Here is a 19,448-nt window from a genome sequence, read left to right on the forward strand (position 1 = left end):
GCTTCCCATCTCACCCTATTAAAAGCCAAAGTTCTTACAATAATCCTCAATGTACTAAGTGACCTAACTGCTGCCCCCTTAAACCTCCAATTTTATCTATTTTCCACTCCAGCCACACAGGTCTCCTGGCTCTTTCCTCAAACATACTAAGTTGGTTCACCTCATTTCCCCTCAGGTCTCTGCTCAAACTTCATCTCACTGAAGACTTCCCTGACCACCTGATACAAAATAACATCCTTCCTCTATCCTCTCTACACATTGCCTAACCCTCTTTTCTTGCTTTATTTTTCTCCATAGCACTAATAAACATTCAACATTATTTACTAGTTTGCCTATTAGCCACTGAAATGAAAACTCCATTAGGACAGGGTCTTTACTTTCGTCACTGCTATAACCCGAACACCCAAAATATTGGGTTGGCCAAAAAGTTCCTTCGGTTTTTAAGCTTAAAAAAGAGGCACATTTTCCATTTTCACCAAGAACTTTATTGAACAATGTATTCACTGTTTTGTTCCACTACTTTCTGCCATTTTTCAGGCAACTTCATTAATTCCATCTTCTCAAAACTTTTTATATTTTTGAGCAAGAACTGTTCCAAGTGCCTTTTACAGTCTTCCAGAATATTGAAATTTTTTCCATTAAGAGAATTTTGTAAAGACCGAAATAAATGGAAATGCAAAGGTGCAATGTCTGGTGAATATGTCTGATGAATCAGAACTTCCCAGTCAAGCTGTAACAGTTTTTGCCTGGTCATCAAAGAAACGTGCAGTCTTGTGTTATCTTCATGGAAGATTATGCGTTTTCTGTTGACTAATCCTGGACGCTTTTCCTCGAGTGTTGCTTTCAGTTGGTCAACTGGAAGAAGTACTTGTTGGAATTAATCGTTTTGTTTTCTGGAAGGAGCTCATAACAGAGAACTTCTTTCCAATCCCCCCATGTACACAACATCACCTTCTTTGAATGAAGACCAGCCTTTGGTGTGGTTAGTGGTGGTGTATTTCGCTTGCCCCACAATCTCCTTCGTTCCACTTTATTGTACAGTATCCACTTTTCATTGCCCATCACAATTTGTTTTAAAAACAGAATGTTTTCGTTACATTTAAGTAGAGAATCGCATGTGGAAATACGGTCAAGAAGGTTATTTTCGCTTAACTTGTGTGAAACCCAAACATCAAAGCAATTAACGTAACCAACTGGTGCAAATGATTTTCAATGCTTGATTTGGATATTTTGAGTATGTCGGCTACCTCCCACATGGTATAACGTTGATTGTTCTCAATTAATGTCCCGATTTGATGGCTATCAACTTCAACTGGTCTACACAACCGTGAAGCATTGTCCAGCGAGAAATCTCCAGCATGAAACATCACAAATCACTTTTGACACATTCAATCAGTCACAGCACCTTCTCCATAGACTGCACAAATCTTTTTTTGCGTTTCAGTTGCGTTTTTACCTTTCTTGAAATAATAAAGCATAATATGCCGAAAATGTTGCCTTTTTTCTTCCATATTCAATATTAAAATGGCTACACAAAAATTCACCAATTTTGGTAAGTTTTTTTTTTTTAATGCACGCTGACATGACAGCTGTCACAATACAATCGAACAAAATTGTTTCAAATGAAGTTGAAGACAACTAAGCGCTACTAGAGCCGTCTTAGGGAAAACACCAAATGAACTTTTTGGGCAACCCAATAGTATCTGGCACATTGTAGATACTCATAAATAATTACAGTCTATGTTCAGTTTCAGAAGAGAAATCACCTTTAAGTTACAGCTCAATCACCTCTCAAGCAAATATGTACTGAGTACCTAACCTGATTGCCAGACATCCTGATAAGAACTGGGAAATAAAAAAATGAAGGATCAAGCTAGTAGGTCAGCCCTTTCTAGAAAACTGAATACCTGGAGACTTCTATCAATTTTAGGCATTGTACGAGAGTTTTCAATATAAAGTAGAGATCTAACTGGGCCACTATTCAATGGATTTAATTATTGAAGCCCAAATTAAGAACGTTCTACACCATACGTCATAGAGGGAACAATACAGATAAATACCCTCTCAATAATTATATATAAAAAAATTGGATTGGGCTTCCCTGGTGGCACGGTGGTTGAGAGTCCGCCTGCCGATGCAGGGGACACGGGTTCGTGCCCGGGTCCAGGAAGATCCCACATGCCGCGGAGCGGCTAGGCCCGTGAGCCATGGCCGCTGAGCCTGCGCGTCCGGAGCCTGTGCTCCGAAATGGGAGAGGCCACAACAGTGAGAGGCCCGTGTACCATAAAAAATAATAATAAAAATAAATAAATAAATTGGATTTTTAAAAAAAAACAACTTATGTATAAAGCACAATGGGATAAAGATTATACGTGATATAAAAATTAGCTTTGCGGGCTTCCCTGTTGGCGCAGTGGTTGAGAGTCCGCCTGCCGATGCAGGGGACACGGGTTTGTGCCCCGGTCCGGGAAGATCCCACATGCCGCGGAGCGGCTGGGCCGGTGAGCCATGGCCGCTGAGCATGCGCGTCCGGAGCCTGTGCTCCGCAACGGGGAGAGGCCACAGCAGTGAGAGGCCCGCGTACCGCAAAAAAAAAAAAAAAAAAAAAAAAATTAGCTTTGAGTGAAACAGCAGTTCAATGAACTTTTAAAAACCAGTTAAAATGCCATGCTTCCCGCCTTTTCGAGGGTGGCGGCGAGCGCAGATGGAGCGCCATGAAGGCCTTGGGCACACTTCAAGAGTACAAAGTGGTGGGGCGCTGCCCGCCAAACGGCCCACACCACCCCTCTGTCGCATGCAAATCTTTGCACCTAATCATGCTGCCAAGTCCCGCTTCTGGTACTTTGTGTCTCAGCTGAAGAAGATGAAGAAGTCTTCAGGGGAAACTGTCTACTGTGGACAGGTGTTCAAGAAATCTCCCAAGGCTGAAGAACTTCCGCATCTGGCTGCACTGTGACTCCCGCAGAGGCCCCCACAACATGTACCAGCAGTACCGGGACCTAACCGCAGCCGGCACCATCACCCAGTGCTACCGAGACATGGGCACCCAGCGCCTTGCCCGGGCCCAATAGATCCAGATCATGGAGGCAGAGGAGATCGCAGCCAGCAAGTGCCGCTGAGCAGCAGCCGAGCAGTTCCACGACTCCAAGATCAAGTTCCCACTGCCCCACCACGTCCTCTGTCACCAGCACAAGCCACACTTCATCACCAAGAGGCCCAACACCTTCTTTTAAATGCAGGCCCTCCCCATCCCCAGGTCTGCCCACATAAAACTCATTGGGAAAACCAGAAGAAAAAAAAAAATTCCATGCTTCCCTCAAAAAATTAACCATAGTCACCATAGGCCCTAGCAGTCCCATTTCTAGGTATATATACTCAAGGGAACTAGAAATACATATATGTTCACACAAAAACTCGTACATAAATGTTCACAGAAGCATTATTCATGACAGTCAAAAGGCAGAAACAATCCAAATGTCCAACAATAAATGGTTAAGTAAAATGTGATACAGCCATACAATGGAATATTACTCAGCCATAAAAAGAAATGAAATACTAATACATGCTACAACATGGATGAACCTTGAAAACACTATGCTAAGTGAAAGAAGCCAAATACGAAAGTCCACATATAGTATGATCCCATTTCTATGAAATGTACTAAATGATCAAATCCCTGGAGACACAAAGTAGATACTGTGGTTGCCAGGGTTTAGGGAAAGGGGAGAATAGGAAAAGACTGCTTATGAGCATGTGTTTCCTTCAGAGGTGACGGAAAATGTTCTAGAACTAGATAGTGGTGATGGTTACACAGTCTCATGTAACTACTACTGAACTGTACATTTTAAAATAGTGAATTATGGAAATTCCCTGGTGGTCCAGTGGTTAGGACTCCGTGTTCTCACTGCCGAGCGCCCAGGTTCGATCCCTGGTTGGGGAACTAAAATCCCATAAGCCATGCGGCACGGCCAAAAACAAAACAGTCTTTATTCGCAAACAGCATAATTTTAAAAAATAAAAATAAAATAAAATAGTGAATTATATGATTTGTGAACTATAGCTCAATAAAAGTTATAATCATCCAAACTTAGTGATTATGGGTAATTTTTCATGAAGTGTGGAACATCATCAAACAAGAAGGTGGTTACAGATAGGCTTGCTGTCATGCATGTATTCAATCTCCCTCCTGTGGTTGGCCCATCTCCATATACCATATAATAAGGATTCTTTTTTTGTTAATCTGTATATAATATTTTTAAGGTTTTAAAACAAGTTTCAAATATATTTTTTTTTATGGTTTTAAAATAAGTTTCAAAATAATCTGATGGTCACTGGCTTGCTGAAGTTGTTTATTTTTTTCAAACAAAAGCCAGCTTAAGAAAATAAAAATTTATCCTGGAAAAAAAAAAGGCCTCAAAACATGGTCTTTGTTTCTAATTCCTTTACCTAAATATGAGCTCCTTTGAATAAATGTACATTTATTTAATATAATAGTACCTAACGTAGTATAGCCCTTTCTAGCCCCCAAGGCCTGGATGGGTGGTAGGGTGAGAAAGAGGACTTTTACTACCCCTACATACTCCAAGCACTACAGGAGCTAAGGTCTAGGGAAGAGGAAGGAGCCAAGGGTTAACAGTGACAGTTGTGTCAATCTTCAGATTCCCAACCAAGCACAAAACTTCCATCTTCCATCCCCTCCCCATACTTTCAAAGACTTAATCTTGAGGATAAGAACGGTCAGAATTTTGCAGGGGGAAGTAACATTTTCCTTCAGTTGCTGTTACTTAAATTCCAAATTTAAAAACTGACGTTTTCCTCAAAATTAAAACAAACCAAAAGAGATTATTCAGTTACCACTCTCTACCTTGTTTTCTATAAGTATGACATTCTTTCCATAAGCCTCTTTCCTAATTTTAATCTAGTATGTTTAACAAAGAAAATTAAGTTTTAAGGCAGATGAGAAAGCTGTGACAAAAATCTCATCTAAAATGGCAAATTTGTGCAGTGAAGATAGCATATGATCATAAGAAAAAAATGCTTTGAGTGTATTACTGAGAATAAGATGTCTTATGGTTTATATCCAGATATTAATAACATGTACAGATCTTCTCCTTGGATAGCATACTCTTATGTCCATAATACTTAAGAAATAAAACACATTCCAAGTTTTAAAATCAATCAGCAAAAATTCCATGAAATATGTTAAATCCCAGGTAAACAAGCCAGTACTTGCACACAAGTAATAAGTTACCCAGGACTGAATGATTTTGCCTTAAGTAGTCATATTATTTTCTTCTCTGTTAAAGAACTTGGTCACTGAAAAAATATATATTCTAATATAATAAAAACAGAATTTTCTTTGAATTTGGAAAATATTGTTTTAGTCTTAGGGTATTATCAACTTTTCAGAGTTGAGAAAGATAACCCTGGATTGGAAGTTAGGAGGCCCAGATTCCAGTCCTGATTCTGCAAATTACGTACTTCAAGACTTTCAGCAAAGCACAGGGAGTCCTAGTTTTCCTTTTTATGAAGCCTAATGTTCTGCATATTTCTAATATTCTGAGTTAAGCTAAATATTTTTACTTCATCTATCACACAGTATTCTTCAGTATAAAATCTGTCTTCAAAATGAGTACAGTGATAACACCAAGTTCACTGAATTAACTTTGCATGTATGTAACTTGGCATGTATTGTAGTCTGAGGATTTAAAAAAAAAAAAAAAAACCCGAAGCATAAGAAGAATCAGCCCTTATTAAGGAATTATTTATTGTGAGTTTGAAAAAATAAACTAATGAACCATGAAACAACTATGTAACAGCTGTAAAAAAAAAAAAAAAAAAAAAAAACACAAGCTTTGCAAATAAGCCACAGGATTCAAATCCAGCTCTGTACTTTACAAATTCTGCAACTTGAGGCTAACCACATAGTCTCTGTATGTCTCAGTTTCCTCAACTGTAAAATATGGTGAATAGTAACATGCACATTCATAAAGTTGTGAGAGTAAACAATAAGGCATATATATATAGCATTTAGCGCAGTACTATGTTTGGCTCATAATGTTCAATCAATGCTATTATTACTGCACCTAAAGGTGAGGTCTGAATTTATACAACTGACATTTACTGACTGCCAAGCATTATGCTAGGCACTAGAAGGCACAGAAGTAAAAAGGCATAAGTAAACAAACAAACATTACATAGTATAAGAGGCTTACCTCTAGGAAATGCAGCTGAGTACTGAAAGAAAGAGGAGAAAGTATTCAAGGAAAGAAAAAGATTATTTCAGGAAGAGATAATACCATATGTAAAGACCTAGAAATGTAAATAAGATGGTACATTAGTAGACCTTTCAGTAACTCTGCATGGGTGTACTAGGGATGGGGCTATGAGTCAGAGAGGACCCAGATTATAGAAAATTATATGACAAAATCACATTTATCTTCAAGGGAATCAAGAGCCTCTAAAGAATTTTAATCAGTGTTAAATGATTAAATTTGTATTTTAAAAGAATGGTTTTTAACCAGAGGTGCTCATCAGCATCATCTGGCGGGTTTTTTCAAACTATACACTCCCAGTTCTCACTTTCAAAAGTTCTTTATTAGTAATTCTAAGATGGGACCCTGTAAGTCACTTTGAAAAAGCTCTTAAAGCAATTCTGCCATATACCAAGAGGAGAGAATCACTCTTAGAAGGATAATCTGATAAGCACTGTGAAGAAGAGCAAGCCTAAAAGTTGGAAGGCCAAGATCCTACTGCAGAAATCCAGGTAAAAAATTATAAGGACCAAACAGTGGCAATAGTTATAGACATTTGAGAACTCTTAAAAGGTGTTCATAACAGATAAAGTGGGAAATACTCAAAAGAGGGCTAGTGAACATTACCACTTAGAGCTGGAAATTAAAAATTGGGTATCATTACCAGTTGGGTTATTTGTGAAGTCATGAAATTGCCAAAAGAGTGTCCTCCCTGAGAAATGGGGCTGAGGGCAGAAGCGATTGAGACATTACTTTTGGAAGACACAGCCATCAGCAAAAGTCTCCATGGAAAGGGGATATTAAGCCAACCCTGTGCCAAACCACAGGAAGAGGAGAGGAAAGAGTTATGCATGGCCTGAGGTTGGAAAGCTTGCTATATAGAGCAGCTGAAAGAAGACTAACATGCTTCAAGTGTACTGAGGGAAGGGGAGAGTGGCAGGAGGCCCATTCACCTGTAAAGTAGTAGGCAAGGGGCAAACATGAAAAACCTATGGGGATACAGTAAGGAGTCTGGATTCTATTCCATGCGCAATGGAAAACAATTGAAGGATTTTTAACCAAGGGAGTGACTAAATACATTTTTAAAAGGTGACTCTAGCTGCTATGTGCTACAAAACTTACCCTCAGTTCCCAAACTAAAATTGAAAGCAAAGGGAATCTTAAACTCAAATAAGCCTTTCATTGTCATAACAGCCCTTTCATACAAGTATTACTATGTAAGTAGCTCCAAGTTTTACTAAAAATTGCTTTAAAAGCAAGTGTTAAGGGATGTAGAGCTTAATGAACTTGGCTACCAACTGCTGAGTAATTCCACTGTGATGTCCTGTAGTTTAAAAAACAGTGAAAATAATAAAGTTGTCGATGGTAAAAGATACCTCTCTTCTCCTGAACCTGACTGCAGAATATCATGTGAGAAGAGACAACTCTGTGTTAAAAATCTTTCAGGAGATTAATGGCTATAGTTAAAAAAAAAAAAAGGCTATAATCACAAGTGTTGACAAGGATGTGGAGAAACTAGAATGCTCATACACTGCTGGTAGGAATGTAAAATAAAATGATACAGTCACTTTAGAAAAGTCTGGCAGTTCCTCAAAACGTTAAACACCATTATCATATGACCCAACAATTCTACTCTTAGGTACGTGCACAAGGAAAGTGAAACGTTTTCATTTAAATACTTTTATGAAAATGTTCACAGCAGCATTATGCACAAGAACCAAACAGTGAAAACAACCCAAACATCCATCAACTAGTGAACAGATAAACAAATGAGCTATATCTAAACAATGGAATATTATTCCATTATAAGTATTTATAAGTACTGATACATGCTACAACATGGATAAATCTCAAAAACGTTACGCTTAGGCAAAGAAGCCAAACACATTTTTTGATTCCATTTATATTAAATGTCCAGGAAAGGCAAATCTAGAGACAGAAAATGGATTAATGGTTACCTAGGGAGAATGGGGAATGAGGTTTCTTTCGGGGGGAATGAAAATGTTTGAAGATTAGACTGTGGTGACACTGTGGTGACATAAACATACTAAAAATTACTGTATTGTACACTTAATACAGGAGAATTTTATGGTATGTAAATTAAATCTCAATAAAGCTGTTAATTTTTAAAAAGTGCTGGAGGAGTCAAATGGCCTGGAATCACTATCTCTAATGGGACCTCAGCAACTTACAGCTTCTTTGGGCCTTCATTTTCTTTTGTTAAAGACTACCTCACAGCACAGGTAACTTCTATATACTGCATCACCTTGACGCTTCAGGGGCCATTAGGGGTAGGTTCTGCAGGAGATCAGAAGGCAGAAGAGAGGAGCCTGAGTATTATCTGTCCATTCCCTCCCTGTATCACTACCACGGTTCCAGCCATGCTGCATCTCTACACAACTACAGTTCCTTCTGGGCTCCAATAACTGGTGCCCAGAAGTGGCCCTTCACAGGCCCAGAAGTGGCTTCACACTGCTGCTACTCACTCAGTGTCTCAATATCCCCTTTTGGTTCCCTTAACTCTGCTCCCAACCATAATACTGAGCCCTTCACCAAAGTAACTGCAAATGAATCATCTAAGAGAAATTACGTTTCACGCAGGCCCCCAACTGATAATCATATAAAGGAGGTACAACTGGTATTTTGTAGCAACAAGTTACTGTTAAATCAAGTATGATTTCTTGAGATAAGTAAATGTATTTTAATTTTATATACATCATTAATGATCTTTATAAAAAAATCCTACTTCATTTTGTGTAAACGATACATTTAAGTTTATTAAAAAGAAGGTGTTTTTGTTTTCACTAACAAGGTGAAATGAGTAGTATGGTATTTCCTGCCTAGTGGAGCAGGAAATATTCAATATTCAAAATATTCAATATTCAAAAACCAATCTACCAGTTCCAAACATTATCCACAACAAAGAGAGAGAGATTTTGGCATTTGTAACAGATGCCCAAGAAAGACAATGCCAAAGTCAATGCTACTCAGAGTTTCCGTCTGTTGTTCTGTCGGAAAATAAATGAAATGTGTTGGTGATGTGGCATACGCTTGGCTATATGCATGATAACAAGAGTCTCCAAGACCTGGATTAGACACAATTCCAAAGTTCCATCTCATCTTCCTTTTTTATTTCCGTCATCACCTGTATTACTGACCTTTCCATTGAACAAAGAAAACATTTCAGGTCCAATTTTTCCCAACCCCAATATTTTTCTAGAACACTTTTCTTTTAAAAGAAATACGTCTGTCAAAGCAAATTATTTTGTGCTTTGAACTGCTGTAGTAATGTATTAACTATCTGTAATGTCCAGGCATTAACATTCATTTAAGAGGTAGACAAAAATGGTCACGTGGGCCCTGGATGATTCTCTCTCATTTCAGGCTATGAAGGGATTATTGAAAATGAATTAATACATAGCTGGTTACTCCTTACAATACACAATAGAGTCCATATTTCCATGATTCAATGTATAGGTGCTATGAAATATTTTAGTTTGGTTTCTTCAATGCATCTTATTGTTTGTGGCTTAGTCTTTCCCTTACCAAATTAAATTTCTTCCTTGTTTGAGGAACTAGTAGAGCTGAATTTTTAGTCATCACAATTTTCTTCACTAATATTAACATGGTCTAGGATTTCTGGCATTAAGTAAGGAAGTCTTTCTAAAGATATACACTTATCACAATAATTCACACTTGTGAATAGTTTTGTAGACAAACATTTATACATCTTTGGTTTAATATAAGAACTTAATAAACAACATTTTAGAGGAAGGAAAAAGATTTTCAGGAGAATCAAAATCCAAAGCTTAATATTCATTTTGATACTCATTGTACTTTTTCTTCTTTCCCTATAAATTTTTTAAAATTAATTTTTATTGGAGTATGGTTGCTTTACAATGTTGTTAGCCTCCACTGCACAACAAAATGAATCAGCCATACACATATAGATATCCCCTCCCTTATATGTTACCACAGTGCACTAGGTGAGTTCCCTGTGCTATACAGCATGTTCCCATCAGCTGTCCATTTTATACATAGTATCAATAATGTGTATGTGTCAATCCCAGTCTCCCAACTCCTCCCACCCCACCCTTTTCCCCCTTGGTATCCATACATTTGTTCTCTACATCTGTGTCTCTATTTCTGCTTTACAACTAAGATCATCTATACCATTTTTCTAGATTCCACATAATATGCGTTATTATATGATATTTGCTTTTCTCTTTCTGACTTACTTTACTCTGTATGACATTCTCTAGGTCCATCCACATCTCTACAAATGACCCAATTTCATTCCTTTTTATGGCTGAGTAATATTCCATTATATATCCCCTATAAACTTAAAAAAAAATTTTTTTTGTTGGAGTATAGTTGATTTACAATGTTGTGTTAGTTTCAGGTGTTCCCTATAAATTTTAATAAAAATTCATCAGAAAATTTCCAGATGCTCAAAAGACTTTCCTAAGGAAATTTCCAGAAATCCATAAGCCCATTAACCAAAGACTTATAATAAAACCACTAGTATTTTATACAATTGTAATTGTATTGTATTATTTATACTATTTTAAGATTGACTTCAGGGACTTCCCTGGTGGCGCAGTGGTTAAGAATCCGCCTGCCAAAGCAGGGAACATGGGTTTGAACCCTGGCCTGGGAAGATCCCACATGCCGCAGAGCAACTAAGCCTGTGCACTACAACTATTGAGCCTGCACTCTAGAGCCGGCGAGCCACAACTACTGAGCCCGTGTGCCACAACTACTGAAGCCCACGTGCGTAGAGCCTGTGCTCTGCAACAAGAGAAGCCACGGCAATGAGAAGCCTGTGCACCGTAAAGAGTAGCCCCCGCTTGCCGCAACTAGAGAAAGCCTGCGCCCAGCAACAAAAACCCAACACAGGCAAAAAATAAAGGAATTTATTTTTTTAAAATTATATATATATATTTTTTAGAAAAAGACCGACTTCAGATACCAAAGCAGGTAGAATATTTATAGATTGCCTTAAAATATCCTACATGTTGGGGCTTCCCTGGTGGCGCAGTGGTTGAGAGTCCGCCTGCCGAAGCAGGGGACACGGGTTCGTGCCCCAGTCCGGGAAGATCCCACATGCCGTGGAGCGGCTGGGCCCGTGAGCCATGGCCGCTGAGCCTGCACGTCCGGAGCCTGTACTCTGCAACGGGAGAGGCCCGCGTACCGAAAAAATAAAATAAAATAAAATAAATTTTAAAGCCTTTATCTTTCAGAGACATGCTATGGTTGAAAGAGGCACATACATGGCATGAAATTTGCTTTGAAATAAAACAAAGCAAATATAAAGTAGGGAGCCAAAGTTGGTAGGGACATATATGAAACAAGACTGACCATGTGCTGAAACTGTCGAAGCTGGCTAAAGGATACATAGGGATTCATTATACCAGTCTCTCTAAATGTGTTTGTTTTGAAATTTTCCATAATAAAAATGTTGCTGTTGGGGCTTCCCTGGTGGCGCAGTGGTTGCGAGTCCGCCTGCCGATGCAGGGGACGTGGGTTCGTGCCCCGGTCTGGGAAGATCCCACATGCCGCGGAGCGGCTGGGCCCATGAGCCATGGCCGCTGAGCCTGCGCATCCGGAGCCTGTGCTCCGCAACGGGAGAGGCCACAGCAGTGAGAAGCCCGCGTACTGCAAAAAAAAAAAAAAAAAAAAAAAAAGTTGCTGTTGTTTGTAGTAGAGAAAATCAACTTCTAAGTGGCTAATTTGTGTTCTAGATTTGCTGTTGGTCCACAACAAAGGTTAATGCAGAGGAAGAAATTATAATGAACATTAGAGAAAAGGTATATATTTTGAAACAACAGTTAAAGAAGATTTCATAAAATGTTATTCAAGTGCCATAATTTACAAGCTTAAGTACCTTAAAATTTCTTAATAAATAAGTCCATTAAGCGTGAATAACAGACATACTCATTCCAAAGTATATTTTAGGAGGAGGATGCTAAAATGTCCATAAAAAGGTGCGCAATACATAAATGTTAATTAGCTGATACTACATTAGCTGCTAATAGCAAGTTTGGAACCATCATCTTCTATGCCATATTAAAATCCAGGAAGTTAAAGAGGATCATATTCAGCCCAAACTTGCTCTTGTTAAAAATGAAAAAAGTAATACAAAGATATTAACTAACAGCAAAAGACCATCTCTAGTTTTTGTTTTTTGTACAGCCACAGTTCTACTTAAATCCCGTCCTTCCAAATGGTTCACTTTTATTTTGGCACTATACCAAATCAAACTCTGACTTCAATAGTTTACTGTCTGTTTAAGTGGGGATAGTATCAGCTGTTTTTACCAGATCAATACTCATTTTTGCAGCTTGCTCAATATGAGATATGTTTTAAAATGTTAAGCCATCTAATTTAAGCAGATCCAAGCAAAAGTACTTTAGCTTATCCACATTTTTGTGTTTGCCAAGCTTCACTGGGTCAGACAAATCTGGTCTCAAGTTATTTAAATAAGATCAGTGATCACACAGTAATGAGAATGATGGCATTAAATCATGAAAATTTCCTTATTTTATGCTGTTATATCCCATAAATGCCTACAGGCTTACCAACATAGGTTAGGCTACATGCTCAGGATCCCTAAAGAACCGTAAACTTATGGAGGGCAAATTTAAACTCTGAAATATTAGATACTAAGTCAAAGCAGAATATACTCTAGTATTAAATATATTCTTTATTAAAATCAGTATCTATTGAAGACTATCATGTGACAGATATATTGGGGAGGGGGAAGGTGGGAAGGGAGGACTAAGCAGCTCAAGTTGGATTGTTAAGAAACATCCAAGGGTTAATGGGCGGGGGCCAACAATAAAGAGTAAAGAAATATTTAATATCAAGGACTGATAAGTGCTATGAAGAAACTTAAAGCAGGGAACTAGGCAACACAATGATAAAGCAGGGTATTGATGGGGGCAGGGGTACTAAGGAGAGGCCTCTCTAACAATGTGACATTTTGAACTGAACGAAGTGAGGGAGAAAGCCATGTAGATAATCAGGGGGAAGAGTGGCCCTAGTAGAGGAAATAGCTCAAAGACCCAGAGATAAGAGCATTCCCGCTGCTGTTCAAGAAACAATGGAAAAATGGCAAGTTTCACTCAGAGATAAAAGAGACAGAGGGCAAGGGAGAATCTGTGGTCATGATTCTAGAAAAAAATGAAAGAAAAATGAGTGGATATGCTAAAACCAGATCCATGTCCTCCCATTTACCTCTTCACATAATATCTTCACACATTTTCTAACACAGCTTGCACAATGATTAACAAATACTTACTACTGATCAAAAAGAAAAACGGATTGCAAAAAGGCCCAGGCTGGAAAAGGCCTAGCTAGATTGGCCCAGGTGAAAATTCAGAAACTGTGTGTTGGTAGCTGCCTGGTAACAAGTTATCTAGCATGTTCCTAAAATTTAAAACCGCAGTAGCAGCAACAAAGCATAAACAGTTAACAAAGAAATAAGATTTTTTGTAAGCAAGTTTAGCAAAAGAGCAGGCAATATGTTTTTAAACAAAACCTGCAGTCTCATTTGAATCACTGGAAAAAAAAATTCTCTTACTGAAGATTACCACCATCAAATCTTTGTTCAACTATCACTATTTCAATTAGCCTACTTAAATCTACAATGCCTCCCCCATCCACCTTCCATTCTTCATAAGCCTGTGTTTTCTCATATCACCTACCAACATACTAGATAATTCACAAAGTTATGTTTATTATTTATCATCTGTCTCACTCCACATACCCAGTTTAAATTCCATCAGGGCAGGGATCTTGGTTTTGTTCGCTGATGTATTCCAAGCTCCCAAAGCAGTGTTTAATATGAGAGGTGCTCAGGAAACATCTCTAAAACTCCCATACCTTATGGCAACCATTCAAACTGGTGTAAGCCGATGTTCCCAAGTTTTCTCCAAAAACTTTTAGTCAAAGTATGCTCTGGGAAAATAATTCTCATTTTTAAAGTAATTGAGAAAGTACAACCTTCCAGCACAAACATTAACACCCAAGAGACCCAACATCTTTCTTCCCCCCAACACCCTTCTTAAAAGTCTCCCATCACGGGGCTTCCCTGGTGGCGCAGTGGTTGAGAGTCCACCTGCCGATGCAGGGGACGCGGGTTCATGCCCTGGTCCGGGAGGATCCCGCATGCCGTGGAGCGGCTGGGCTCGAGGGCCGTGGCCGCTGGGCCTGTGCGTCCGGAGCCGCGGCAGGAGAGGCCAGTGTACCGCAAAAAAAAAAAAAGTCTCCCATCACGAATGCCTTTGACTTTTTTCATCTGCCAATTCTACTTCATTCTAAATCCCCACAGCCAAAAGTTTTCCCCGAGAGCCAGGACACTGACTAACAGTCTCTGAAGTCACACTTCATGGGTTCAAATCCTGCCTCTGTCACTGACTAGCAGTGACCTTGAACATGTAACAGCTCTCGGTTTCAGTTTCTTTGTCTGTGAACTGGCTAACAACACTACCCATCTCACAGAGTTGTGAGAATTAAATGAGATAACGCATGTAATATTAGACCAGTGCCTGGCACATGGTAGGCATTCAGGATCTGCTAGTTATCACTAACAGCTAAGGCTCAGGTCTCAGCCCTCTACCCTTCCTTCCCAGAAACCTTAACCTCTGAGATTCCACCGTTGTCTCTATACAAATGTCTATTCAGACTCCCTAAATTCACCTTTCTGGTCTTGTCGGCTGAGGACAAATACTTTAAAGAATATACAAGTGTTATAAAAGAAAACTTGGTGGGGCTACTTAGATTTGGCAGTAAGGGAAGACCTTTATGAAGAGATGATTTTTAAGCAGAGACAAAAATGGCAAAAAGAGGGTGATAAGATGACAAACAGCATTGGCATCACCTAAGAACTAGTTAGAAATGCAAATTATTGGGCTCCGCCTCAGACCTACTAATTCAGCAACTCTGGAGTTAGACCCAGCAACCTGTGTTTCAACAAGCCTTCTGGGTGATTCTGAAGGACTCTTAAATTTGACAACCACTGGTCTAGGGTTAGATTGTGTCAGAGAAGGGAATTACCAGACTTGTTTTAGCCTTAGGACATCTGCACGTGCTCTTTCCTCACATTTCAGGGAAATGTTACTTCTTCAAGAAGGAAATTTTCTTGTTTGTCTACTTTCTGACTCCCACTCCCCACAAGAAAGTAAACTCCACAACAACAGATGTTGTCTATCTTAATTACCATCGAATCCCCAATGCCTAGAAGAGGTACGTGGAATATCTGTTGACCAAAATGAGTGAACATTTTCGGTTTTTTTCTTCACTGCATCATTCTCCAGTCACCAGAAAAAGGTCAACAATATTTCCCTTGTTCTTACTTTTTAACATGTACCCTTGTCAACAATCTCAGGCAATTTGATCTTTAATGTCTCTCACATCCACTCCTTCCTTTCTATACCAGTATCACCAGTCTCCTATCCCCTCTGTGATGATTAATTTTACGTGTCACCTTGATTGCCCATGGGAAGCCCAGATTAACCACTGTTTCCGGGTGTGTCTGTGAGAGTGTTTCTGGATGAGTTAGCATTTGAACCAGTGAAGTCAGTAAAATAGACTGCCCTCCCCAGTGTGGGCCAGCACCATCCAATCCATGGAGAGGCTAGAGGAATCTGTCCTCTTTTGCCTGTCTCAGTTTGAGCTGCGACACCTCATCTCATTTTCTCCTGCCCCTGGACTAGGATTTACATCATGAGCTCCCCTGGTTCTCAAGTCTTAGAACTCAGACTGAATTACACCACAGGCTTCCCTGGTTTCAAGGCTGCAGAGAGCAGACATATTTATATTATATATCCCCTATTGGCTGTGCTTCTCTGGAGAACCCTCATACCACCTCCCTCCTGGCTGGTCTGATGAACTGCCTCTCATTTGGTGTCCTGTTTTCTACCTCTGCCAATCTTAAACCATTCTGTACTTGACTGCCAAATTAATTTTATTAAAACACTTTTCTTGCTAATATCATCATCGTTGTCATCATAATCATCATTCTTCTCAAAAACCTGAATTTCAAAGCTCCCGACTGAGCTGTAGAGACTGAACTCCATGGCCTGTCATCAAAAGCCCTCCAAAATCTAGTACTGATACCCTGTGCAAGAGTATTACCGTGGTGACCTCCCCAATGAAACACACCTTTGTGTAGTCTCCCTCCTAAAACTCTTCACCAGGCCCAGGACTGCTTTGACCAGCAGACTGCGACAGAAGTGATGCTGTGCCAGTTCAAGCACCAGCCCTAACTAGTCCAGCAGATTCCACTTTCTCCCTCTTCGGAACACCTGCTCTTGGAAGCTCCCTCTTTCTGCTAATACTTTATTCCATTTACTCAACATTAACAATAATTCAGATCAGTTTGTATGCAATACACCTGAAAAATGCTCCCTTGATTCCCTTGAACTCGATTATAATTTTTCCTTCGAAGCCCCCAAACATTTTCATACTTCTTAAAAAGAAACAAATATTCTGCCTAGTACTATAGTTATTTCATTCATTCACTGAATGCTTAACAGGCACTTACAATGTGCCAGACATTGTTCTAAGTGCTGACAATATCGCTAATATTCTATTTTTTAAAATTAATTAATTAATTTAAATTTTTGGCTGCATTGGGTCTTCATTGCTGCGCGCCGGCTTTCTCTAGTTGCAACAAGTGGGGGCTACTCTTCATTGCGGTGCGCGGGCTTCTCACTGCAGTGGCTTCTCTTGTTGTGGAGCACGGGCACTAGGTGTGCAGGCTCAGTAGTTGTGGCACGAGGGCTCAGCTGCTCCGTGGCATGTGGATCTTCCAGGACCAGGGCTCGAACCCATGTCCCCTGCATTGGCAGGTGGATTCTTAACCACTGCGCAACCAGGGAAGTCCCAATATTGTTAATAGTCTATACGCTATTCTATATGCTAGACACCATTCTAAACACTTTTCTGTGTTCTCATTTAATCTTCAAAAAAGCTCCCTCCTTTCACACAGGGAACTTCAGGCACAGGGAAATTAAGAAACTTGTTTAAGATCATACTGCAAGTGTTGGAGTCAAAATATAAACCCCCCCAAATTCTAACTTCAGAGCTTATGCTATCAACCATTTCTCTAAACTGCCTTCTGCAGATGTGAACAAGACAGCTTCCTGTTCTCATGGAATATGCATTCTACTAGTGGTGGTTAGTGGTATGGGGAAAGGGTAGTGATAAATGATACATATAAATCTATAAAATTACTTCAGAGAGTGATAATGCTATGAAGAAAATAAAACTCTGTGCTGTAACACAGTGACGAGAAGTTACTCTAGATAGGGCAGCCAGAGAAGGCCTTGCTGAGGAGGTAACATGTGGGAGAAGACCTAAATGTCCAGAAGAAGCAGCAAAGCAAAGACCTGTAAAGGAAGTTCAGATAAAAAGAACAACTAGTGCAAAATTCCTAAGACACAAATATCTTAGCATGTTTCAGGAACAGAAATAAGGCCCATGTGGCTAAAGGATGGGTGGTGGGAGCGGAATGATGAGGTTGGAGAATTAGCCAAGGCCTTGTAGGCCACGATAAGGACTTCGTACTTTCCTCTGAGTAACACTAGAAGGTTTTAAGGAGGGTAATGACATTACTTGATTTATATTTTGAAATGTTAACTCTGGCTGATGCATGTTTAATAAACTCTAGAAAGGCTAAAGTAGAAACAAGGAAAGCAAGAAACAAGGAGGCAACTGCAATTGTCCATGTGGGAAATTATATATATGGAGATCAAACCAACAGGATTTACTGAGGGAGTGGATATGAGAGGAAAGAAATGAATCATAGATGGCTCCAAACTCTCAGGCATGAGCTACAAAGTAAACGGTAGTATTATTTACTGAGGTAGGGAAGATTAAAGGAGGAATTGGTTGGGGGGTTAGGGTGATAATCATGTTTTGGACATATTACGTTTGAAATACTTATTCAATATCCAAATGGAGATGACAGGAAGACACCTAGATATGAATCTAGAGATATAAATTTGAAAATCTTTTTATATGGCAACTTCACCGAGGGTGAGTTGAAAGAGAAGAAAAAGGATGGAGCTCCAAGTGTCACTTGTTGAAGGACACTCCAACATTTAGAAGCCAAGTAGAGAGGCAGCAAGTATATCATCCTGTCACCCTTCTGGATTACAAGTTTTGTTGTTGTTGTTTTTTTAATTGAAGTATAGTTGATGTACAATATTATATTACACCTATATGTTACAGGTGTATAATATAGTGATTCACAATTTTTAAAGGTTACACTCCATCCATTGGATCACAAGTTCTTTCAGAGGCAGGACAGTGTCTCTTTCATCTTTATGGTACCCTGCAGAACTTAGCTTAGTAACAGAAACTCAGAGATGCTCAGTACATTCTAATGAGTGAATGAATGTTTGCCATTTGATTTCTCAAGCTTTCAATGAAGAAATATAATACTCGATAAAGGCAACAGTGCCTTGCATATAATGGACACTCAAATATTTGTTTAATGAATGAAAGAAAAATCCTGGACTGTGTTTTGCTATACACATTTTAGTACTCAAATTGTCCCAGAGGGCATGGCAAGGAAAGGTAGCAAGCAAGCAACAGTCTACATCTCCATACTTCCAACCAATGACAATCAAAAATGCCCTAAACCCTTCATCCTGGTCCCTCTTACAGGGTAGCAGGGGAAGATGGGGAATGGTACTAGAGACTGCAGCAAGGAAAAGAAGGGCTTTCAATTCTCACACTAAAGCAGAGTTCTGGCTTTCATGTCATAAATATGTATTAAGCACCCATTATGTGCCTGACACTAGAGTTAAGTACCAGGTATACAGCAGTAGGCAAAACAGATAGTGTCCTTCAAAGAACTTCCATTCTAAAGAGGAAGGTATCTATTACATAAATAGCATATAGGTATGTAGTTATATTTCTAAGAATTTTGTGGAAGCACAGTAAACATATATCATTGCTCAAAATAACAGGGGGCCGAGGGTGGAAGGCAGGAGGTTTCTAACATGAAATACCTTAAGAAGTCAGGTTGGGAGGTAGGGAAGGGGTGAGAATTAGTTAGGTGGAGGTAACAGCATGTATCAGGGTTTTAAGGTAGAAAGGAATTTAGGATGATCCAAGGAATTTTAGATTGGCCAGTAAATGCAGGGCCATACACAGCACATTCCAGATTTTTAAAAACTT

General features: G+C 39.3%; 1 protein-coding gene and 1 pseudogene across 3 annotated transcripts in view; one reads left to right on the forward strand and one right to left on the reverse strand.

Moving 5' to 3' along the window:
• QSER1 (glutamine and serine rich 1) overlaps positions 1 to 19,448 on the reverse strand; it is a 79,434-nt gene that overhangs the window by 54,750 nt on the left and 5,236 nt on the right. The gene's annotated exons all lie outside the window — the stretch shown is intronic.
• Positions 2,715 to 3,233, forward strand: LOC132493982 (large ribosomal subunit protein eL20-like; annotated as a pseudogene).

Source organism: Mesoplodon densirostris, chromosome 7, assembly GCF_025265405.1.
Source record: "Mesoplodon densirostris isolate mMesDen1 chromosome 7, mMesDen1 primary haplotype, whole genome shotgun sequence".
NCBI lineage: Eukaryota > Metazoa > Chordata > Mammalia > Artiodactyla > Ziphiidae > Mesoplodon > Mesoplodon densirostris.